Below are 25,519 nucleotides of genomic sequence, written 5' to 3' on the forward strand. Positions count from 1 at the left end.
TTGATGAGTAGTTTGTAAATTCATTTGGTGGTATCTGCGAGCAACGTTTGAGACATCTTCGCAAATCTCTGAAGCTCAAAAGAAAGACAATTGAGATATTACAGAGATCTCATTTGTATTTTTCTCTCTCCCGTGAGTTCATTTGTTCCATCAAAATACAGCAACTGTGATGACAATGAAGAGAGTGAATTTGATTGGCCCGTCTCTCTCTCTCTCCCACCCTGTGCACCCTCCTCATTTCCACCACCTTGTGCTGTTCTGATCCCTCTCTCTCTCTCTCTCTCTCTCTCTCTCTCTCTCTCTCTCTCTCTCTCAAGCTCGTGCTCTCCGTTCGCTGACTGTAGGTACGCCCTCTGCTCGTATGTGTGTGTGTCGGTGTGGTCGGAGCGTGTCTGTGTGTTCCTGCGCGCTGGAAGCAGGCGGATCTCGGATGTGTCTCGAAGCTCTTAATCAAGATTTTGTCGTTGATCGGTGCCGTGCGAGGAGCCCTGGCTGCATCAGCATTCTGGATATACAATCCTGCGTCCGTGGATACTGAAACGCACACTAACACAGAGAATCTGACTGCCGTGAACATCCGGTAAGACATCCTCGTATCGCGCTGCGATGTTGAATTGGTAGAAGGATGTGCTTGTTAAGAAAAAAGGTGATGCGGTAGATGAGTCTCACTTTTTTCTAGGTTGCAGAGAGAACCAGGTTCAACCTTCAATGTTAAAGTGTGGAGCATAGCCGTGTGTGTGTTCTGCTCTGCGATTTGATTTGCGTTGACTGCTATAGAACTGCTTTACAAATTGAAAATGTTTTATTTATAGCCTGAAATGTTTTGGGCAGGTGCGCAGAAACTGTAGCCCGTGCAGACAGACGTTGGAAGGCTGGTTTGGCATCAGCCGAAGCTCTCGTTTTTGGATGCTCGTGAATATGCCAAGTGCAAGATTGTTGGTTTGCTGTACGTTTCGGACATCGAATGTCTATATTTAGCCGATGCGGCTCCGGAGAAGCGCTTTCATCAGTACGTGCATTAAAATAGCGGTATCTTCTGTTTCCACAGGACGGGCAGATCGTTTAAAGAGCCGGATGGGAGGGGTTGGATGGCGTTCTAGGTAGAGCTGACACATCTAGAGAGGGATACAGGTAGAGAACGACTGCCTTCGCAGTCACGAACATCAATATTTATTAGATTCGGTCACTTCGGAAGAGGAGCCTTAGATTCAGCCGGTACTCTTGAAAACTAATAAAAGTAAAATGCGATTAGGCACCACGGGATGGACGGGGTACTTTCCACTCTGATATGAAGCTAAAACGATGTCTAGGGGGAATTTAAGAAACACTCATGCAAGAATGGCTTCTCTTAACATTTTCAGCGCCTGCAGCTATGGAGGTTTTATTGCTGAGCTAACATTAACATTCCTCGTTTATCCGGTGATCAATACCCACAAGTTATTAGCGTGCTTCCGAACCGTGCCTTTTGCACGGCTGGCCCAAAACATGGAGATTTGATGGGTACGGTTTCCAAAAGCTTTGTGTTTCAGATGAGCACGCTGACCGCGGAGCTCTCAAAATGCCACGGGATTATCACCCGTTTTACCGTGATGGAGCAGTGACCCATCGCTGTGGCCACGATTCCATTACCGCTGCGGTCACGTGACCACCAACAGGCCGACTGTGAGGATGTTAGTTTCCTGTGTTTTATTGTCTCAGGGAACTGTACTGCTCATTTATAGCTCAGGAGATGGAGTAATGGAGTTCTGTTAGAATTCATTGAAGTGCACTTTGGATTGCTGGGGTGCTCACATCATGGCTGTTTACGAGAAACAGTTGAGACATCTCATTTCAGATGGTTCATTTTGATGTGGACCAATGAGCAGAGGGACGTTTAACTGCCAGTTATTCTACACTGAAGTCGATCAAATTGGTTTCTTTTCAAGTTCATCTTTAACTAATACAAATAAACATGAATGAGAAACCAGAGGAAAACTTTATTGCACAGATGTTGATCTTTCATGGTTCTTGAGATTTGATGGAGTTCTTATTTGTGTTTCATTGAAGTATCAGTTTAGTCTTAGATATTTCTTCAAAATCGCAAAGGAGACATTAAAAATAGGAACAAACGAGGCCTTCGTTGAAATCCATGAAGAGTGGAGGTGTCAAATGAATGTAGATTGGAGAGGTAAAATAATCTGGATTCGGGTCAATTTGATGAGAAATGTTTGAGTTCATGTTGAGATCTTCAATAATATTGACTTTTGATTGCAGACTTGACAAGTCTGAGCTCAGTTTGAGACATCTTCTGAAACTCTAGACATTTGGGAGATTGGCTTTTTTCTCAGGAGAAATAACTGAGACGCAGATGAGACTTAAGCACAAGTTTCCATTTGCTCTCCATTTGTTCTCATTGATGTCTAGGAGAAATAATTGAGAAATTGAAGAGATGTCATCTGTGATTTTGGAAATTGTTGAGAATATAGATCTAAAGTTGATGTGGTTAGCAAAGTTATAATACATTATGCATGAGATCATTTGGTTTCATTGAGAGATGTTATATAGACCAGTGGTTCTCAAACTTTTTTGTTGTAAGGCCCCCTTTGTGTAGAGTGCATTGCTTTGCGGCCCCCCAAATAAAGATTTATAATCTTAAACTTAATATTTTAATTAAACCAAGAAAATATTCAGTTAAACAATGCTAAAACATCAATTCTTTTGGTTGGTAGCGTTGTTTTTATGATGTTTGATTGCACAAAATTTAAGATAAATATCTATATTTCTAAAATGCCACAAAATCTGTGGCCCCCCTGGAACCATCTTGGGCCCCCCAGGAGGCCACGGCCCCCAGTTTGAGAACCACTGATATAGACTGCTTTCATGACAAATCTGAGCAAATTTGAGACAGCGAAGACACTGCTTCTCTAAAACTTACAAAAGTTTACTATCGTCGGTTCATCAAATAATGCATAAATCTTAATTTGGTCTTCATTTAGTCTACTTGCTGTCTAAGGAAAGCAGTTGAGACATTAAAGAGACATCACCATTGTGCTTTTTATTTCCTATAGGCAGAGACAACTGTCTAATCACGTCTACCGCTGTGAATTTAATTCATTTGAAGAAATATTACCTTCCTCTCAATAACAGAAGCCGTCAGATTCAGTTTAGTGAAATCTTGATATATCCGGATTCCTCTTTCCTTTCCAGCCCGTATATTAGCCATTGATCAGTCTGTCCCTCCATGTCTTACCCTCATGACACTCAGACAGCTCATTTCCTGCTCACTTTCTGAGCTCGCTGGAGTTTATGGCGTCGAGAGCTTGACGCTTTCGAGATGAGTTCAGTTTGTCCCTGTTATAAAAAGGAAGATTGAAAGAGCCCTTGCGGTTTCGCTGGTCTTGTTTGCTGGTTTTAAAGTGGTTTTGAGCACCAGATGGTCAACCTAATTAATGCTTTCCATCACTCAACCGTTTTTGTGTTTATTTATGTCAGATGCTTTGTGGATCGACTTAGTGAGCTTGACTTTGTGTTCTGATAATTATAACGTTTTGTTTGTTTTCAGCTTCGGTCTAGTGGGGCAAACATAACCATCAGATATATTAAAGGGGACATGTAGCACCCAATATGAGATTAGTTTTTAATTTGTGTTTTTTGACGAGGCGATGCACAGAGGAATAAACATTGCTTTGGGGTTTTTTTATGCTTAAGGGGACATATTTAGTTTTAACTAAACACTTACAGGGTCAATTTGGTGCAAAATCGCCCTTTGTGGACATCAGCACTCGACCGAAACATGCCTTGCAGCCACTGGCAGCTTTATAAAGGAAGGCTAATCTTTTGGCAAAGAAAAGGTGACTTCCAGGGGATCATGGAATGGGCTTTTCTGTTAGGAAATCATTGTTGTAGACAGTTTAGAAACATTCAAGATTGATTTTCTAGCGTGCACCTTGTTCTCTCAGGACCTTTATCAAAGCCGTGGTGTCAGTTGAGCAGGTCCCAGAAGTTCTGGTCTGCTGCAAGATCAGGATTCAGAAATTTCACCTCTTCAACGTGAAAGAAAATTCATCTCTGGACAGCATGGAGAGCCAGTGAAATCTGCAGAACTGCAGTCTCTGGGGGATATCTCGACGAAAAAATATATATTGCTTTTTACCAACTGTATTCCCTGCCACTGACTTGGCCAATCGCAGTTTAGAATTTCAGGACGACAATCAAATGTTACGGATGGCTTGAGCCACCCCAGGCTAACCTTCTGGACACGCCTTTGACAAGCCTGCCATGGTTTCTTTTTCACTAGACCAGCTTACACATTTTTCTTTTATAAACATTTGAATATTTTGTAGGAATTTTATAACATAAGAATATTAGATATCTTTTGCAGCATTGTTATTTATTGTTTATTTTATTTGATTCTGTTATTTGTATTTTTTTGCCTGTATTTTTTTTCTTACAATTTTTCCTTATTTGGAGATTCCACATGAAATGTTATTCTTTTTTTTTTTTTTTTTTGTCTTATTTTCTTACAATTTTTCCTTATATTTTAGGGCTTTTTCTGAGATGTGATTTATATTTAATTTTAATACTATTTTTTTTTACCTCTTATTTTTCTAACAATTTTCCTTATTTTCTTTTCTTTCTTTTTTTGTTTTGTTTTAATGCTATTATTTCAATTTATTTTACCTGTCTTATTTTACTTACAATTTTTCCTCATATTAGAGGCCACGTGCAAATGCTATTATTTTTTTCTAACAAGATTTTCTTATTTTCAGGCATTTTACTGAGATGCTATTATTTTAATTGAGTTATGTTTTATTTGAATTATTTTTTTATTTTTTATCTGTCTTTTTTTCCTAATTTTTAAGGGGTTTTACTGAGATGCTATAAGCGAGCCAGCGTCTGATTATTTGTTTAAATCAAGGGTGTGACCCTTAGGGTATGCTCATCCCATGAAAGGTTAAAGAGCCCTGATTTAAAGCTCACAATGTCCCTTCAGCTAACAGTTAACCCTAATTCAGCACTCAACCCGTCAACATCATTCTGAACAAACCAGTAAGTGTCACGTGTATCATATTGTACATCGTCTATTTTTAGCGTGTATGGGAAATAAAGTCTGCCTGTGATATTCGATGCTCGTCAAGCTTTGGGCCATCACTCTTCCTCAGACCCGACATGAAGATGAGGATGGATTAAGAGATCTTTGGAAGAGACCGAGAGTGAAGGAAGGAGAACATGACCTTATATTCCCATATCCACCTGTGTCATGTTTAATGTTCTGCGGTGGGCTCACACCAGATCTGAAGCTTCTCTGAATGGCGCTGCTTCGAGTTGATCACCATCAAACTCCCGCCAGATGAAATTCATCTCTCCTACATCTGTTCTTAAACGCATTTAATGGCAAAGGGAAGGTCTGTTCGCTGTCTTTCGTCAAAGACAAATTGCTCCCATCTCCTGATCAGAATTCTATAGCAGACGCTGGCATTTAATTTGCTGCTAAATTGGGGTGAGGTTTGTGTGTACGTGGTGGTTTTTCTGGTCTAGAGGTGTGTGGAAAGTGAAGTGGTGTTTATTTTAGAAGCCATAATGACAGCAGTCACAATACAAGCTTTTAAAGGAGACAAAAGAACATTGTGTTGAGTCTAAGAAAAGGTTTCGGATGGGATAGACGTGATGAATCACTAAATATCTGAACAACAAAAATCATTTTAATAATGTATGCGTGTTGTCTTGCTCTCCGGTTTAACAAAAAACGTCAACTTAATTGAGATTCAAAACTGTGTAGCTCAACTAGTATTTTGCGTTAGCACCGTAAAAGTTGTAAGGTTGATTTCCAAGGATCACACATACTGATCAAATGTATTTTGAATGCACTGTATGTGTCTTTTTAAAAGCTTCTATGCATAAATGTAAATGAAAAAAGAATATATTTTTCTCTTTTTTTCTTCGTTTTATCATTTATTTTTAAGGAGTAGTCTGCATAATCACTGCCAAAATTCTGCCAATGTTCTTTCTGTAGAACCTACAGTGGAAATACAGATTTATACACAAATACACGAATAACATCGAATTTCCTGATGAAATGTATACATTGCATTTGATATATTTAAAGTTGTTTCTATCATTTTTATGGGCAAGACAAAAAAATCAACCTTTTCTTGCTGTGCAAAACAAAACATACACAGTCCCTGAATGACTCAACTTCCAAGTCATTTGATCCGCTGTAATGGCGTATTACCTTTTACTACTAATGTAAACTCATAAAATCATAAACCTGTAAAATCTTTCTCTGTAAAATCTTTAATAAGTTTAACAATTAATGTCATTTTCAACTAGATACGGTTTAAGCAAGCTGAGTTCACTATTTTACGAGGTGGCTATTTCGAATTACGTACGATACGAATCATATCAAAAACCTACAATTATTAGAAAAAACAGTACTGAAGCTCCTCCCCTAAACCTAACCATCACTGGCGTGAAAGCAAATTGAACTAAAATGTACGAATAAGAATATAAAAATATATACAAATTAGGCTCTTAAAATAGTTACGAATAGGCTAGTTACGAAGTCACTTTAACGTACGAACATGAGAGACAAACATGATTGTTCATATTCATTTATGTAATGATAAACAAAACTTTGTTAAAGAAGCAATTGGTCATTCTGTAGTTTAAGTTATGAACATGAATGGAATTTTCCTATTTAGTGCCGTTAGTCTTGCCTCTATTGACATTTCTTGTTGAAACCGGAAATTGGGGCTGGATTTATCACATTTTACCTTTTCACACTCGTAATCTTGGGTTATCATACTTAATTTTTCACATTGTTCACACTTTGGGTTAATAATTAATCAAGACTGTTCTGTTTCACGATATTACACTGCACATTTGTAAAACTTGGCTCAACATTTGTATTTGCTTATGCATGAGGTGTAAAAGGCCTACGTGAGAACTAAAGCCATCGCTTTTCCTTTGTTTTTCATCTCTGCTTGTTTTTTATCCTTCAGAGGTTGTTTTGATGGCATTTTGCATGAAGGTGCTACAGAAGCGAACGTGTCTTTGGTTGAACACACCTTTGAAATCTCTGCCGTCAGTGCTGATTGCTTTTGAAGTGCTTTGGTAATGAAATGGTTGTGGAGATTCTTGTACGAGAGAAAAAAGCTCATTCACGTCTTCCTGTCGTACCAGCAATCAGCAAGAGGTGATTGGATTCTGCTCATTAACAGCGTGAGTCGCCGTTCTCAATGCTACTGAGCGGCCTGACTAGACAGCATTATTACACAACGTGGGCGCTTCGTTGTACAAACTTTAACCTATTCCAACTTATAAAGAAAAAAACTTACAATTTTTAGGTGAAACTTCAGTGTAACATAATTTAAATACAAGTGACTTGTAAACACCGTTTTAATCTAGCTTGAAAATGTAATGCTGCCTTTGAAGTTTTTAAGGTGTTTTTTTTTCTTTGCAATATGTTAGCAAGTCTGTTTTATACAACGTTGTGTTTACCCTTTAATTTACCAAATCCAGTATGGCGTGTTTCTTTCGAAGATACAGTAAATTATATTTATATTATATTTAGATAATCGGTATTGATCAATCAAAGCAATTTTCCCACTATCGGCTGTCGATAGTTTAAAAACAGCTTATGATCAGGGCCGATATATCCTGTCAATTAAAAGAGGAAAGGAAAATTTTATGAATTACTGCTCTGTATATAGAAAATGTTAAGAAACTATGATTTATATATATATGTGCATGCGTGCGTGTGTATATATATACACACACGCACGCATGCACGCACACACATATATATATAACACATATATATATACAGTATATGTGTGTATATATATATATATATATATATATGTGTGTGTGTGTATATATGTATATGTATATATATATATGTATATGTGTATATATATCAAATACACTGTAAAAAACGATTCTGGAGGGTGTTAAATACAACCCATTAAAATCTGTAAAATTTTACCTAAAAATATTGGTCAGCAAATAAAATATATAATAATGGGTACATTCTACCTACACTACCTACTTTTTATGAGTAATAATGGCAACTTAAAAAAACAAGGTAGAATTTACCCGAAAATATTAGCTATGACACTGCAGAGAGCGCGCATCACATGCATCAACGCTCAGGCGGGAAATTAGGAATCATGAGACACATCCTCTTCAGATTCACTGACAGGATTTGTGGAGCAGCCGGTAAGTTTTTGTTCAATTTCTTTATATCATCATGAATGCAAAAGTTGACTTACTTAAATGTAAGCTCTACCGTTATATTCTCCTTTGGGTTAAAAGAAGTGAGGCGAGTCGCAGATATTAGATAATATAGGTGGTGAATGTCACGGAGACAGCCCTCACAACATAAGAGGATATGTGAATAATGTTTATTTAACTAATGTAAAAATTGACATGCATTTTGTTTTTATTTTTAACAGGTAGGAGAACTTGAAAGGCAAACAAAGTGAAAGTGCTGGTGATGCATAATCCCACAGCTGAACAGGACTTGTATGTCAATTGAAATTGATGTTAAGAATAAGAAAATAGCTTTGAATGTATATTTTGACAGTCAGTGAAGACATTGGTTTGTTTCTAAATAGAAAATGTTCAAGAATTTTTAATGTGAGCAATAGTTGTATTTGAACTTGAATAGAAGGGCTCTTTTGTACTTGCATTAGGGTTTAACATTTTAAAGATGAAATGTTTGTGTCAGCAGTCCATGTTTATTTTAAAATGGAAGATGTTCAAGAAGTAATTTGTAAAACTGAAGTGGTATGTCACTTGAAATTGAATGTAAAGAGGATTTAAGTGTTTAAAAAATAAAGTGTGTTCATTGGAAAAATGTAATTTCAGTCTCCTTTCACCATTTTTAAGTAAATTCAACCATCTTTTAATAAGTAACATTTAATTATTTATATTGGCTATATATTACTAATAACAATTAGGTGGATGAACAATACCTGCTGTCAAAGGGTAAAAATTACCCAATTTTATTAAGTAATTACTTGTATAATATATAGGGTAAAATTTACCCAATTTAATTTAGTTTGTTATAACTTATAAATTTAGGTGCTCTTTACTCAAAAATATGGGGTAGAATATACTCCTTTAAAGTGAGTGCAAATTGTTATCTCAATTTTATTGAGTAGATTTTATAGGTTGTTTTTTACAGTGTATGGTAGGTCGGTCTTGCTGTGTTAAAAACTGAATTAGCATTATGCAGAGTCGTTCAGGAAAAGCCAGAGGTTTTCACTTTCGATTTCTCCATGAATCAAACAAAACAAGTAATGGTACACATCAAAATAATAATACTATTGGAGTATGATCCTCCCAAGATGGCGGCCCCACTGCAACATAGGGCGAGTCTCGCATTCTCTATAGCAGTCAGGGGCGGAATGGGTAGCAAAAATGGCCCTGGAGTTTTCAGCACACATTGGCCCTTTACCATTTTTGTCGACGGAGATGGGGGGGTAATGGTAGAGTTAGATTGCATCGGCCCTCCGCAGTTTCTGTCAACGAGGGGGGGGTTGACATGTTATTGCGTTACATGTAAATGTCCGTCTCGCTAATGCCTTCGCGTTGCGTGCATTCGCGTTAATAACGTCTGTCTCTCCGGACCGATCGTCAATTACGGCACCATACATTAGCGATACATTCCGATACTCCAGATGGCCGGACCGCCCCTGGCCACGGCCGTTCTGGACTTTTGACAGAATGTCCTACTGGTCAGTCCGCCCCTGATAGCAGTGGTCGGGAACCTGTGGCTCTTTTCAAAGATCATGTGGCTCGCAAGGTGTCTTACCCTTCACCATCATTTGTTTGTTAAAAACATCATAATATATGAATATTTCAGGTTATCCTGGCCAATACACGCATACAGTGCTATGCGCAAAATTCTATGGTAACCTCTCTCGCCCGCAGCCCAGATTCAAGCTACCCAGAACGCAAGGAGTTTAGAAGAGTGAGTGTCATGCTTTAATTGAAAGTCACGGCTCTCTGTGGCGTATGATACAGAACTCGTTGCCTCTCTATAATCACATGTAAAAAGTGACTTTCTCGCATATGAACCATATGAAGTCCATACATAAAGCTGTCAAGGTTGACAGAGGAGTTTCAATGTAAGTGTATGTAAGTGTCTTGACCACGTACGAACCGAACTACAAAGCTATTAGCAAGACGCTAGTTATGTTCGTGTAAGAGCGCCCGTCTCCCATCCGGACCGACGCCGGTTCGAGGCCCGTGCGGAGCAGGGCGAGTAGGACCGGTAACATTCACTTTCATGAGGTGTTGCGCAGGTTGCGCAGACCGATCTGTGTTTGACATCACACCCATCTGTGTTTGACGGAAAGATCAAAGCTATGTGTGCTTTCTAAACGTTCTTGCGTTACTCTGATGTCAGACATTCGCTGGTCGGTCTGCAGCATTTCAAGAAGTCGAACATACCTAATGCAAAGTCAGAAGACACATATGCAGTATTTTGTGAGTATCAGTACTATAGGTGTGCACGTTCAAAAGTGCACGATGTTCACTTTTTTAAATTGTTATATGTTAGATATAATGAAGTTTAATTGAATGGAGGCCTAATGTAAACCTGTAAGTTGTTTATAAGTAATGCAAATAATTTTTTGGAGCCCCAGATGTATGTCTCAAGTCTACTTTATTTATGGAACCCTTTCCACTACAAAGTATGCACTGTTTTGTTTATATATATACATATAATAGTTATATTACACTGTAGATATTTCCTAATCAAACAAGAAAAACTAAACACTGCATTGAACGCACTAGCAGCGATCCTCCCAAGATGGTGCAACATTCAACACGACGTGATGTAGTTTCACATTCTCCAGTTACTTGGCCAAACTTGTGTCTTTAATATTTTGAATTTAGACTCCGATACCAAACTCAACCTCTAGATGTCAATGTACCATACGGTTTGTTTAAATGCGACCAAATACAGGACCCATTCAACAAATTGTTTATTTAATAAAATGAACATACAACAAAATTCAACAAACTGTTTATTTAATACAATTATTATATAGTAAAATAATAATACAAATTAATATTAACATAATATAAAAATTGTTCTATTATTAGACACTAGCGAAACACGAACCGGAAGTTAACGGGGTCAGGCGCGCATGCGTCCGATCTCTATTTTTTTATTATTAAAAAAATAAATATTTTTTTATTATTTTTAGTTTACTCGACTATTGTGGTCAAAAGAATACACAATAAAATCTATTGAGATGTTTTTAATATATAAATAATGCTAGCAGTCGGATTCCTCTTAAATTTTAAAAAGGTGCTTAATTATCATGTGAAGTACAGTAATAACATGCTATCAGTAATCACAGTTACTTACGATACCAGTATATTGCAACACCCCTTTAGTGGTCTTTTTTCCAGACTATTGAAATTCTGATCAATGACTTGGTTTACAGATGTAATAATTTGCATAATTATATAATATCAGCCATTGGCCACCCAGCTCTCTACAGTATACAATCAATATCAGCATAGGGCGTTTAATAGCCCAAATCGATCAACCACTAAAGATTTTCATCCAAGATGTCAGACATTGTTGAAGTATTGCTAGGAAACAGTTTCATCTATTAAAAATGACGGTTGCATTTTGTTGAATGGCTGAGAAGAAAGTCCTGCCCTAAACCAGTTTGAGGTGGTTAGCTGATCTCTCGGTCGGGTTCATATGGTGTATTTGGCTGGTTTTAGATGGGTTTGGGTGAAGTTTTTTATAGGTTATATACTGTAAATGGTATAAGGACCTTAACGATATTAGTTCTTCTGACCGAGCTTGGTACAGTATTATCAATATTTATAGACTGTTTTTCATTTTGCATTTGTCAGGTCCATGCGCATTGATTTGGCACGGAGGAGCGCAAGGGCGCTCTGCGGGGCAGTTCGCTTGACCGTGGTCTAAACCGGCCTTCTGTAATGCATCATGCTGTGAACGCTCTTGCCTCGCGTCAGACTGTGTGTTTGTGCCCTCAAGTGTTACGCTATCTGCTGAATGCCAATAATTCAGGTTATAATAAAAATCACTTCCCAGCCTGATCCGCGTTTCTAAACCCTCCATCTGGTGAAATCCATCCTCGTTTTTACACGCTTAATGAATGCTGGGCTCAAGGTTCAAGAGACATTTTCCAATTCCATGTTAATTAAATAGAGTAACTCGTTGCAGGTTTAAATCCAGGACATCTGTTCTCGACGGTAATTTTAGAAATTGATGTTTTGAAAAAATGCACTGAAAATGGCAAAACCCCTTTTTCTGTAAACTGTTTGTGACATAATCCTTCATGACCCCATGATGACCTCGGCACTGCATAATCATATTTAAAACAAAAATCTGAGATGTTTTGCATTTAAGAAAGAAAGATTGTATAATATCTGAAATCAAGCAAACAATTACTTAATTATGCTTGAAAATGGTCATATCAAGTTTAAGTCATTCACAATAAAAAATACTTTATATAATTTTACATACTGAAATTATATAAAATATATATTTTGGTGCAAAAAACATTACCGAGTTATGTTGCAAACATGTAAAATTCAACCTACTGTATTAAATACACTTTGAACTGCATCTGTTTCGCATCATCTCAGTGTTTTCCGTGTGTAGATAAACTCCAGTTCAGCAGTGATGATCCATAGTGTCCGTGTGTAAACTCCAGACAACAATTCACGTAATGTTTGGGAGATACAGTAATTAGTCACACTTCATTATGAGTCTGACTGAAGGTGAGTGCAATTATTACATTCAGTTTTCACCGTTTACTCCGACACATAAACCTTGGACCTTTTCTCTGGAAAAACAAAAGGTCATTGTTGCTTTTCTGCACAATAATAACGGCGATCTCAGGAATCTCTGGAGGTAATGGGCCAGAACCATGTAAACAGCCGAGTAAGTCATTAACCTCGCGTCATTGCAGCCCGGTTTACCAAACAGGTGTAGTACATTTATGAGATATTGGACATTCAGGGGATGATGGAGGAGAAATTAAAAGATGTAAAAAGGTTAGAAGAAATTGTGAAAATATGTCAGGATTTTGATCTGTGGCCAGTAGGAATTTATAGCCTATAGAAGCTTGAATCTTTAGTTTTTGTTTGTTTTTGGATATCCTTAATGAAAATTTAACATGTTTTGTATATTATAAGTAGAGTAACTTGCTATTTGTTGAACCACAGTTTTACTACAAATACCATGGTTAAACTATGGTTACTGTGGTAAAATTGTGGTAAACTGGTTTAACTATAGTAAACATGTTTTTCTGTGGTAAACACAGGTTTAAAAGTGCACCAAAATACAGTTTGTCATTTATATACTAAAATATAGTCTTTATTCATGATGTCTCAAAATAGCACATTTGATACGCTTAGATCTTCTTAAAGGGACAGCTCACCCAAAATGACAATTCTGTCATCAATTACTCTCTAGTTGTTCCAAATCTGTATTCATTTCTTTGTTCTGATGAACACAGATAAAGATATTTGGATATTTAGACAGATTTGGAACAACTCGAAGGGGAGTAAAATGATTTTTGGGTGAACTGTCCCTTTAAGTTTATATCAAAAAGTACTAAAGACTATTTTTTTTGTATTTATGAAATGAGTGTGTAAAAATAGAGCACTTTAAATATTTGTATTTGTATTTCAGTGCCCCTTTTTCACCTGGGACATGCTTTTCTGTATTTTTTAAAAACAAATTCATTAAAAACAACATGATTTAAAAACTTTTTTTTTAAATAAATACCGATGTGCGGATATTATTGTGCGCGATTCGTCAGTGCATATTATTTGAAAGAAAAATGGACGTGTTTTGTAATCTGTCTTCAAATTATAATAACTCTCCGTGTCTGAAATGACCTATAATATCACAGTTATGATCATGATTTTGATTAAATTGAAAAGGTTTGTGTCATTTCATGTTGTCTTTAAAAATGTGGAGCTCCTCAATATTTTATCATTAGAAGATTAATGAACTAACTCGGATCTTCCTCACTTCAGAAGATTTTCATAGTGTTTCGCAAAGATTTAATTTCCTTTCCTTTTTCTCTCCATGACCAACGTAATCTCTGAAAACACGGCAGGAGAGAGAAGACGTGAAAACTCATTTCATACAGGAAGTGAATTTTCTCAGAACGCGTTCATCTCATATCTCCCTGTCTGTCGATTGTGTTTGACTCACGTCGGTCCTCTGGGATGTCGACGGTGCTCCTCGGGTTGACTTTGTGTTGCGTAAACAAAGATTAGTGACCATACTGGCTCTTAATTAAAGTCAGAAACTTGCCAGGAGACAAAGCAGGACATTAAATATTAATGTAGACGCTCCCTGCCGACCCTCCACTTAGTTAAGGGTTTCCACCGAGTGCATGTCACCATGACATCTAGTCACACACGCGTGTCGTCCAGAGGGATCCGATGGGCCGTCATGACAGATCGAGTGATGCGCTGAAGAAAGTGACACCGGCGAAACATTCGTTTGATGGTGTGTGAATGTCTTCCTTTAGTCTGTTTCAGTCGCTCTGTAATGAGTCTGTTTCATTCAGAGAGATCGTAGTGACGTCTCAATGTCTTTTCCTCTGTTTTAACTGCTCTGATCCGCTGGTCTCTGAAGATGAAACTGTGGATTCAGGGCTGTCGGTTCTGATTTGCTCTTTGGCTTTAGGAGATAGATTTGGTGCTGAGGGTTTTTTAGAGTAAGTCTTGAGGTTTTAACTTGTAGGCTTTGGAGTTTGGGGTTTAATATGTGTGTTTATTCAAGGGTTAAAAGTTAAGGAGCTCATTAGGATTTAGATTTAGTCTCGAGGGTTTTGCTTGTTTGCTTTGTAGTTTAGGGTTGGAATTAAGAAGCTGTGAATTAAGATTTTGTCTTAACGCTTTCAGTAGAGGGCTTTGGAGGTTACTGTTGCTTTTTGAATGTAGGTTAAACATTAGAGGAATTTTACATTTTTTGAGGTTTATGATGTAGGTTTTAGAGAATCATTTTGTTTTTTAGGGTTTGCAAGATTGAATAACAGTGACTCTATCAAGGGCTAAAACACATGTTTATACAATCTCTGAAAAGGCTGAACAGCTTTTTCATGCGTTTAGTAATGTTGGATCTTGAGCATGTAGTATTAAGACTCATTCACACCGACACTCTTAAAAATAAAGGTGCTTAAAGGTTTTTCACATCGATGCCATAGAAGAACCATTTTTGGTTCCACAAAGAAATTGTTCTTTCTTAACTTTTTATAACCTTTTATAATCTTTTATAACCTTTTTCGCCACAAATGGAACCATTTAGACAAGAAAGGTTCTTCTATTGCATCGCGAAGCACCTTTGCTTTTAAGAGTGAAGAATAATAACTATGAAGTCCACAACCAAAACATTACAACTGAACAATATCGCTGAAGTCACTTTCAGAGCGATTTTCTTTCCGACCTTAACAGCCAATCAAAAATGTACTCAAATTTAAAAGGCTTGCACATTTAAAATGCGAAACTTCTGTGTGTGAGCTTAGAATAATCGTAAACATAACGTTAACGTGTAAACAACATTAATGTAACGCAACTTAAAATTAACAAAGTATTGGTGTGGACGCTAATAGAGTAACCTTTTTTTTTTTAAGTTATCATTCTTGGAGTAAACAGCCTTTAAAGGGATAGTTCAGTCATCATTTATTCACCCTCATTTCATTCGAAACCTTTCATCTGTAGAAGACATCTTAAGAAATGTGGTTTTGTGTCCATACAATGGACGTCAATGGGGGTCAATGATATACAGTATGGTTACCAACATCTTGAAAATATTTTCTTTTATGTTCTGCAAAAGAAAGAAAGTCAGGTTTGAAATGACATGAATCATTTTCATTTTTGGGTGAACTCTCTTTAACTTCCTGTCAAAGATTGTCGTAATTATAGCAAATTAAAGTGAATAGTATAACAGCTACTATTCACATTGTTACCGGAAGAAACAGCTGTCAGCGTCGTGAATGGTTGGATAAAGTGAACTCCATTAAGCAGAGATATGAGGCATAATGGCTGCGTTTGTCAGAGTACTATGTCTTTAAGAGGGGGCGTCGGAACAGAAAGGGTGGGAGTAGATTTGTAGCTTTGTGATTAATACGCAGCCAATCTGAATAGGAAAGCGCGGAGTGTGGGCGCCACGTTTAATTGGCCTCTTTGAGACAACCTCTCAGGGTAGAGCAAGACTTATGACTGTAGGACACACACTCCTATCATCCACAGCAGTTCACGAGCCTCGGGTTTCAGCGCACATCCTTTATTTCCTGTCCTTCACCTTTGATTTCATTGGGCTGTTTGTCTGTTTATTGTAGCGGTGGAGGGCATTAAGAATTTACGAGGGTTGCTATAGTGCACCATGATCTCATCGGCCAGGGTCGTGGAATACATTGATAATGATTATGTTCTCCATTGATTCACTCCAATCATCCCCGAGTTAATATGAGAACGAGAATACGAGAACGGATCGCATGAACGGAACAGAGCGGAAATATCTGATAATGTGTTTCCTTGGGTTGTGAACATGAGAGTTGTGCGCTGGTTACTCTTGCTCGGTGATCAATGAGTTTTGACACCCTAATGTTCTGTGCAGCGCTGGTCAGAAAAGCCTCGCCTCACAGGGAGTTGTATTGCTCGAGGTTGCGTTTTTCTCGCTCTTGGTTACACTTCAATGAGGTATCAACTCTTAGAAGTTTCTCCTAAAGTGCGTTAGGAGGAAGTCGAATGGAAACGTCCATGACGCTGGGCGGTTGCCATATAAACCACCATAAGCTTCCATAAAGTTAATTTTGTTTGGTGTGGAATTTGATATTGAGAAATGGTCATGCGGACATCTTAGACTTTTAAATGCAGACTTTGCAGCATAAGGAGATCTCTAGAAAAGCTGGCGGATGTTTCGGATCATTCGGAGAAGCGGGAGACTCAAAAGCTCTCTTTTTGAAATGACCGTTGTCTATGAGATACAGCTGAGATATTAAAGAGATCTCCGGTGGGATTCTTGCTTACGGGCAGATCTGGTCATGGAGGAATGTATCTGATATGTCTGATTTCCATGAAAACAGGAAGTGCATGTAGTCATGAGCTTTTGTCATTGATAGCTGCTGTAAGGGAGATCTCTGTATCATTTGTTTCTCATCTGTCTCTCATGTTGCGCCCCTTGTGTGTGCTGAGAGATTAATTTCCATCTGAGCGAACGATCAGTTAGTGATCCTAAGGCTGAGAGATACAAATTCATTTCCCATGTTTTCGTCCTGTTCTCTCCTGGTTTCCATGGCAACAACAGAGCGATGAAGGGCAGTCCATTGGCTGTGAAATCTCAGAGTGCACTAATGAAAATGCTCCGGGAGGTATACTGAACGCGTCCACACGCACAGACGTACATGCTTAGTCACATTTTGACACACAATGGCAAAAGTAAAATGCTTTTAAAGAACAAATTCAGTCGATTTTAAGGGGACAAAAGTCCCACCATATAGAAAGCAAACACTACAAAGGCAATGGAAAAAATTAAGAGACCACTCCCTTGTTTTCTAAATGTATTTTTTTTTTTAGTATGTGTTTAGGCAAAATGATCATTTTATTTGTAGGAAAGGAAAACTATTTTTTTATACTTTTCAAACAGTTTCAAATCAGTTTGGGAAAAAAGTTATTCAATAAAAAGCATTAAAAAAGTTGTTTTTATAATATTATATTATTCATTTTTATATATTGTTATGATATGTATTCGTTTTTATTTTTGTGATTCTGTAATATTTGAAAACTTTTTATTAGATGTAAAGTAAAAAAAAAGTATTTGTTGGAATAACCTTTAATAGCTTTTATGTGATCTGCCAGTCTTTTGGATGATATGTCACTTTTGCTTTTTTGCTTTTATTGAAATTGAACGGTCTCTGAAATAAAATATGGAGAAGATAGATTTAAAAAAATAGTGTAGGAATGCTTATTAAAGTCGAATTTGGAGCAGTCTCTTAAATGTTTCCCCACATATCAGCGTACCATGGCATTGCCACCTGATACGATCACTGCACTCTGCCACAGTATTTTTGTTAGTCCAGTAACATCAAAGAAAACAACAAGACGAGAGTAATAGAGGTCAGACGAGAAGACAGAGGTTTAGCTCTTTTGATGATAGGAAATGATTTCAAGTAGTTATCATGGCATCCATACAGCAGAGGCGTGACAGCTGTTGTGTGTAAACTACAAACAGTAGACGTTTCAGACGGAAGACATTTCCTGCTTACATGCATCTGTAGAGTCATGTACAGTTTTAAAATGGTGGCTTTCGTGCGGTGAGACACATGAAATATTGAGATAAATATAAACCTCTGGAGCGTAAATATCACCATGTAACACAGCACCATTTCTTCCTTTAAAACAATGAGCTCTCAGGAACATACTGTGGGTTTTATGTGCTCCAATGCCTGCTGGGTAGACATTCTGTCTGCTTAATACATTTACAAGCCAGTAATGCGTTTAAAGCGGTACGTATGTACGACAGGCAATTATATGTTAATGGCAACATGAAGTCAGGTCTGTTTATGATCTTTATGTATCTTCCTGGTGTTATTGTCTTGAGATTTGATCGTTTTATTTAAATATGTTCAATTTTGTGTTTTAAATCTAACGTGATCGATAAACGGATAATAAACTCGTTCTTATTTTAAAATCACTTTTTAAACATTGGGGCAGACGTCTAAGCATGAAGCACAGATGATTTCTTCAGACGGTCCCCGACAACATTAGTGATCCCAGCAGTACTGCAGGAAAATCAATAGCAGCCTGGATAATTGATGCTCGGAGTCTGAATGAAGGTCAAACACAACTGCTGACTTCATGATGTGCAGATTACACCACTGTCTGATTTACTGGGATTGGTTGATCAGCATAAACAAAAACTGCCATTTTGGTCAAAAAATCACATGTGTGGCGATAATTTAAAAGCAGCGTCCGACCTATTAGCACAATTGACCTTGGCTTATAAAATGTTATATTTGGATGTCAGATTTATGGAAATGACCAGGATCTGTGGCGTTCGGTCCTCAGGGAGTTGTATGGCCCGAGGCTTTGATTTAGATCCTCCCACACCATTCGGAGGCTAGCGAGCGGACGATGAATGTGATTATTTTACACAACGTACTTGATACACACTTGAACTCCGCTGGGTCAACTGAGATGAATTATTTTGAGGGCAAAAATTACGTTCGGGCCATAAATAGCGCTCCATTATAGGAAATCTGTTAGTCATTTCCCGTCGTCGAAAGTGACACATTTTTCCCGTGTTTATAAGCGGGTCCTGTTTGTTGTAATTATTGAAGATAATGTCCCGTCCAGGGAATTCATTACAGATAACGGTTTGTTCACAAATGAATTCCACCTTTTATTCCATGCAGGGTTTGCAATGACGCTATACAGAATTTCCACAGCATTGTGTTTTCACATTATTTTTATTATGTAGCTTAAAAAAAAGAAACGATGCAAACAACTGTATGCATTTTGCACTATATATGGTAATTTTGTCTAAATTATCATTTGTAAACAAAAGAGATTTGTTGTTTTTGGTGAGCCTTCCTAAGCCGTTGTTTTGTATCAGTTCATACTATGTAAATCAAACAAACTTTAAACACAACCCTGAACACAACCATCACTGGCGTGAAAGCAGATTGTACAGAAACGTGTGAATGATCATACAAATTCATACAAATACTGTGAGCCAATAATTCGCTCGAATGTAAAATAGATCTTTTTTGCAATGAGATGTGTTGGCTATAACTTTAGTTTTTACATCCATAATCAAACATGGGCACCTTTATTTTCATCTTCGTATGATTTGGCTGGTCTGGTTAGCTGGTTTTAAAGAGGTTTTGGGCACTTATCAGCTCACCCATCCAACTATCTGGCTTATGCTGGTTTTAAACTGGATTTGTTTTTGCAGACAATTATTATTCTACGATTAAACGTGAGTGTGCGTTGTTAGTGATTATTAGTTAATTATTTGTGTTGAATTACTGTACACAAGGTGATCCATTTAGTCATTGTAACGATTGTTTCATTTTGAAGCATAAATACACTGTACACTTTCCAGTCAATAGGTTGTTCAGCTTTTTTGGGGTATGTGGGTGCAAGAAAAAAGAAATCCTGGATGATGTGTAAGCTCCAGGAATAGAATAGCATAGAACATAAACCCAGTGCTCGAATTGAGGGGGGGCTGGGGGGATCCGGAACCTTTCCATAAGGCATTAGGGACCCCCTATAATAGGTAAAGAATAGACTTAGGGGCTCCCTTAGATCATTTTTTTAAATAATAATAATGACAAATCTAATATTTGTGCAGATAAATAAATTATTTACTATATTAAGATGTTTGGTCCCACCCAAGAAAAAACATCCTATGGTGGGGACCCCCGTAAGACATTATTCTATTCGAGCACTAACCTAACCTTTAAAGACCAAAATGGCCTAAACTTGCTCATGAAATAATCATTTTTTCATTGAAGGCTGTTTTCCTGTAAATAATATCACTATATATGAAAAGCCTTGCTGTGGTTTCCCATTTATTTGATTTGTAAGTGTCCTAAGTGACATAAATGAGTTTTTATTTTGAAAGTCTAGAGAGTTATGTATAGTTTACAGTGTGTTTGTGTTTATTTTATCTATTGAATCGTAATGTTTAGGTAATGTTTATTGCTAACTTGATTGCAAATGAACTCTTAAAATATCCAGAAAATGGAACAGCTCATATAAAATGTCGTTTTTACCCTTGAGCTTGACAATCGTCATTTCATGAGGGTCAAGCAGCTGCTGCGACCATTTGCTGAAAAAGAACAAAAGCTTTTTTCCTCTTTCATTTTAGTTTCAGGCTCTTTTTTGTCGTGATTTGTGAATGTGCCATCTGTGAATCCCCACTCGGATCTCTAATGCTTATTCACATGTGAATTTGTTTGTGAAGAGCACATTAACTCCGAACACGATCCAGATATTCTTTCTGTGTGCGTGAGTGGTTCTGATTGTAGTGATGTCGGTGGCTGATCTCTCTGGACGTTAAGAGCGAATTGGGGTGTTCAGCATCACGGTTTGTGATGAATGGATGTTCTGATTTGACGCAGACTCTGCAATCGCTTTCCTGCTGTGGTGGCGTGGAAAGCCGCTGTGTTCTGAAGGACGTTTAGGTGAAAAAAGAACATTTCCCAGCTGTTTCCCTACGCTCTTCAGACCTTCATTTGTCTGCACGCTGGAAAAACACCATGTGCGGCTGGTGCGTATTTGCGCGGCGTGTTTGGAGTTATTTCCCGGTCTACAACCATGCGCCTCATAAAACAAGTCCCGAACAGATCCCAGTTCTGAATTACGATCTTCACATGCATTCATTTCTGTGAGAAATGACATGGGTCATTTTTCACAGGTGCGTTCGGGTCTGTGTGACATCAGAGTCGGGTTTGACTGGTTGATGCGATGGCGTTTTTTCCAGGTGATCTGTGGTGGGATTTGCATCAGAGTGTAACAGTTTTCACCATATGTTTTAACAAAGAGTGCATATATCATAAAGCATTGTGAATGATTATCGAATCAAAACCAATTGGTACATCATAAAGCTATCGGTATGTAAAATATATCGCGAAATATTAAGCGGCATCTAGTGGTGAGGCTGTGAATTGCAAGCAATGGCTCACTCCCTTTCAAAGCACTACGGTGGCTGTAACAGGACAGAGATGTCGTCACGTTTTCACTTCTTTGCTGAAGGTGATAACGTGTTTACAAAACGCGAAATATGTAGCTCAAACACATTATGGATTATAAAATCATGCTGATTCTAGTATTTGAGTTTGGATGTCAGTAGGTCTCTCGCGAGGTGCCTGTGTGGATCTGAGTGAAGCGTCCTCCAGGAGTATCCTGATCCGAAGGTCCGCAGATCATTACTAATGATAAATGACGGTCTTTTGTGCTTCTAAAGGAGCTGGAATGGCTGAACTCGCACTCTTTGGTGTGTCAGTCTCTCTGATTGGCAGGTCTTATCTCATGAGTGGGGGGGTGATGGCTGGACCGAGCCGTTATTTGCCCACTTTCAGCGGCGTCGTCTTTACTTCCAGGGCATTGATAAGGGTATTCAAACAGCAGAGATCCACTTTACACACTGATCCAGATTCTATCATAACATGTGAACTATGATATTCCTGCTCTAAGCATTTGAACATTACATTTTACCAGAACGTGTTTTTCTCTTCTTTGTTTTTTTACATTGGCTATTTTTCCCCGAAGGCAGAATACGCTCCGCTGAAAGCATCACGTTTTCCTGAAAGGGTAGAAAACGGACTTTGAGAAACGAGAGGATGCTAATCGCATCACTTTCGTTCTCGATTAGCGCGACAATCGAGTCATTCCGTTCTAACCACTCGTTCATGCAGAGAAAGAATGCAAAACACTTTCCGTCCTTCGTGCTGGTGCGGTGGAGTTAAAGACCTTCCACAAGCTTTTTCATGCTTTATGTTCACGCAGCAAACCTTCAGCGGCTCATGCCATCTGCTGCTGAGCGCATCTCACGAACCCCCGAATCGCTGCATTCGTGATAAAATATTTGCAGGCCGTATTAATCATTCAGATGAGATTTCTCAAAAAAAATGATGAATTTAGTTTTTAATGTTCGCAGGCGGTCTGAACCTCAGGAAGGCATTTTTTAAGTGCGTGTGCTCATCTGTCACCAAACAGCATGTCTGAGAAGTGCCGGGCGGATCTCGAGCTAGTCGTCAGAGAATTTTAAAAACCTGAACGAATGTAGACTCAATCGTCTGAATATTTTAGACATCAAAACTAATCTAAAAACCATCATCTAGGAGTTCAGGAATAAAAAACGCAGCTAGACTCATCCATCTGAGAAATGAAATATGAATGGATTTAAAGTTAATTGTCGTAAGGCCTGTTCAGATCGGGGATGATAACTGTGTTATCATAAAAGTTTAAAAATCATTTGAAATACATATAAGAGAATAGCAAAGTCTGACTGACCATAAGATTTATCTCACAGGTAAATCTCACCGTTTGTTTCCATTTGGAAGTAACTGATTCCTCTAAATTCACACTAAATGGGAGACCTTGTTATGCTGCTGGCAGGATTTTCTTCGCAGTGTACAATGCAGAAGAGATTTTCGAGTCTGAGGTCATCACATTAGAATCCCTTCATGAGGTTTTGAAGTGTTTAGACACTTCAGTCTGTTCTGTCAGCTTTTGCTTGAATGAACAAGTCATCAAGGCCAGTTGGCACAGAAAAACGGAAATACATTTCATGCTCTACAATGAACATGTTAAAATAAGAAATGTTATGGTTTTGTACAACATATAATCTTCTGTCTCTCGTCAGGATTCATTGAATCTAAATGGATTTGAGGTGGATGTGAACCGGCCACCATTCGGTTCTGTTCATGCATGTTTATAGTTTCCGTCCCACAGTTGCAAATAAATTCTAGTGAATTTTAAATAATCCTGCAAGAGACGCCCCAACTGGGTTGATGAATTGCTATTATAACTGATGAAATTAAAAAGCTAGTTCCCCCAAAAATGAAAATTTCGTCATTGTTTACTCACCCGCTTGTAATTTTAAACCTGCGTGACTTTCTTTGTTTTGCAGAACATAGAAGATATTCAGAAAAATGTTGGTAAACGAACAATGGCGGTATCCATTGACTTCTATTGTTTGGACACAAAACCAATGCAAGTCAATGGGTACTGCCATTGTTCGGGTACCAACATTCTTCAAAATATCTTATTTTGTGTTCTGCAGAAGAAAGAAAGTCCTACAGGTTTAAAATGACATTTTTGGGTCAACTATCCCTTTAAATGCTTTCATCCTGATTCCCTTCAGATGCCATCGGTTTTCATTGTAGCACATCACATACTTTATAGTTATTTATTTCCAATCAAATAAATCGGATGATTTAAAATATTACACTATTCGTGATGCTCAGAGATGGTGAAATGGACGTTCGTCTCTGCGAGTAAATTGTTTTGGTTGGGCTTGTTGAGGTGTTTTGATTCATGTCACATTTGAGTTCATTACGCCGTCTTTACCTCCACAGAACAGGGAATCATTGTGTCATTCTGTGCATCTCCAGAACAGAATCTGATGTTCCATCTTCTGTGTACGATAATACGATCAAATTGAAACTCCCGGTTTAATTAGCATATCCGACAAATCAATCTCAGGTATGATTACTGTAACAAATGTTGGTATGAAGAAAGTGATGTCTGGAGGTGGAGGTGTATTTTCTGTTCTGAACATTCTGAGAAAAGCTTGCTTAAAAGCTTTGCAGAATTGAATATAAATAGACTCCTAAAGGTGATATGATGCTCTCGTAACTTGCTCAGGTTGCTAGTTTTGTTTATTTGTTTCAGCCCTTAATTAGACTGGAAGACCGACCGAAGGCCAGTTCAAATCAGCAAGCATCTTTAAACTGTTTTCATCAGACTTATTACTGTATACAGATAGATAAATATAGTTTGTGAAATAGCAATGCAGTGGGTGTGAAATTCACTGACAACATCTTTGGAAAGGTGTCTCGGACCATATATGCCCCTTGCGAATGTAAACTGTGAAACTTCAAAAAAGAGATCAGAGAAAGTGCCCAGCAAGACTCCTATAGGGGAGATTTCTGAATTTTTAGGTAAATCTCGAGTGTGTTGTTTTTCTCTAAAGCTGAATATGGCCAGGCTTGGGCTGCAGTTCAGAGAGACTTTAAAACACGTGTGAATAGAAATACTTCACCCTATAGGAATCAGAAGGAAGTCAGTCATCTGTTGCTGTGGGATATGCTTTGCTATTGAAAGTTATTCCTGGGGCTGTATCACTTGTACATACTTATCGTGGTTTTCACTTGTAAATATCACAAATCTAAACATGTCCTTGAACCAAGTCCTATACCTGCCCTAAATAACAGAGTTGGTGTTTTATCACCAGAAAAGGATGTTTATCCAGCGTAAAGCCCTAATAATTTTGTTGTGCTAAATGCCACATGCCGCCCACATTGTTGAAAGTTCAATGATTTCACCCCGGCTCTATGTTTGCCCCACCCACACAGCCTGACAGCTGAATCATGTGACCCCTATACATATACAGTATATGTGTGCGTGCATGTACAGTATACATAGACAGACAGACAGACATACAGACCAGACAGAGAGAGAGAGAGAGATATTCATATAGACAGACAGACAGATCTGACAGGCAGACAGACATACAGACAGAGAGAGAGAGAGAGATTCATATAGACAGACAGACAGATCTGACAGGCAGACAGACATACAGACCAGACAGAGAGAGAGAGAGAGATATTCATATAGACAGACAGACAGATCTGACAGGCAGACAGACAGAGAGAGAGAGAGCGATTCATATAGACAGACAGACAGACATACAGACCAGACAGAGAGAGAGAGAGAGATATTCATATAGACAGACAGACAGATCTGACAGGCAGACAGACATACAGACAGAGAGAGAGAGAGA

General features: G+C 38.0%; 1 protein-coding gene across 1 annotated transcript in view; it reads left to right on the top strand.

Annotated features, from left to right (window-relative positions):
• Nucleotides 1-332: 332 nt before the first annotated feature.
• LOC130552236 (leucine-rich repeat and immunoglobulin-like domain-containing nogo receptor-interacting protein 1) overlaps nt 333-25,519 on the top strand; it is a 59,418-nt gene continuing 34,231 nt past the window's right edge. Inside the window, exon 1 of the mRNA XM_057330449.1 lies at nt 333-580. The gene's annotated coding sequence lies outside the window, so the exon portion shown is untranslated. The remainder of the gene's footprint in view (nt 581-25,519) is intronic.

This window comes from Triplophysa rosa, linkage group LG3 (genome assembly GCF_024868665.1).
Source record: "Triplophysa rosa linkage group LG3, Trosa_1v2, whole genome shotgun sequence".
NCBI lineage: Eukaryota > Metazoa > Chordata > Actinopteri > Cypriniformes > Nemacheilidae > Triplophysa > Triplophysa rosa.